Source organism: Tupaia chinensis, unplaced genomic scaffold (assembly GCF_000334495.1).
Source record: "Tupaia chinensis unplaced genomic scaffold, TupChi_1.0 Scaffold000066_1, whole genome shotgun sequence".
NCBI classification, from domain to species: domain Eukaryota; kingdom Metazoa; phylum Chordata; class Mammalia; order Scandentia; family Tupaiidae; genus Tupaia; species Tupaia belangeri.
The window spans coordinates 6,975,441-6,976,019 of record NW_006159525.1 but is presented as its reverse complement, the minus strand read 5'-3'; the positions used below and the strand labels follow the sequence as shown (position 1 = coordinate 6,976,019).

Sequence of the window (579 nt, the reverse complement as noted above, 5' to 3'; positions counted from 1 at the left end):
TTATTTATTTATTTATTTATTTATTTATTTATTTATTTTTAGTTGCTGGAGGACTTGTGTGCTCACCAGAGTGACAGAGAGAGAGAGGGACAGAGGGAGGGAGGGAGAAAGCACTCCCCACTGGGTCGTGTCAAAACCCCTTCTCCATTTCTCCATCCTGTTGGGATTTGGGGCCTGCACGCACATGGGGCTGGAATTCAAACCATGGTTGGTCATGTGAGATCCAGCTCCCTTAACCATGAGGCTATGGGGCTGGCCCAGGGCAGTGTTTTACATGGTACATTCATCCTAATTGCTCACTGTAGCTGTCTAAATAAGATGTAATTTACTTCAGTTTTTAAACAGTGTACACTCTTTTGTCTGAGCTAGGCAAACTTCTCTACAAAACAGTCCCAAAATGTGTCTATGACTCAAACCCAGAGACTATTTCTCAGTCTGCAAACAGTTCAAGGAGACAGCAGGTTGGCAGAACGTAGAGAAGGCACGTCATCTTCAACACGAACATCTCAAGGTCCCCCTGCATGAGAAGCAGGGGCAGAGATGGAGGAAGCGTGTGATGAGGAGTAGCAGGGCGTGGAG

At 46.1% G+C, this 579-nt stretch overlaps 1 protein-coding gene across 12 annotated transcripts in view; it reads left to right on the top strand.

Annotated features, from left to right (window-relative positions):
• SP100 (SP100 nuclear body protein) overlaps window positions 1–579 on the top strand; it is a 91,954-nt gene that overhangs the window by 48,122 nt on the left and 43,253 nt on the right. The gene's annotated exons all lie outside the window — the stretch shown is intronic.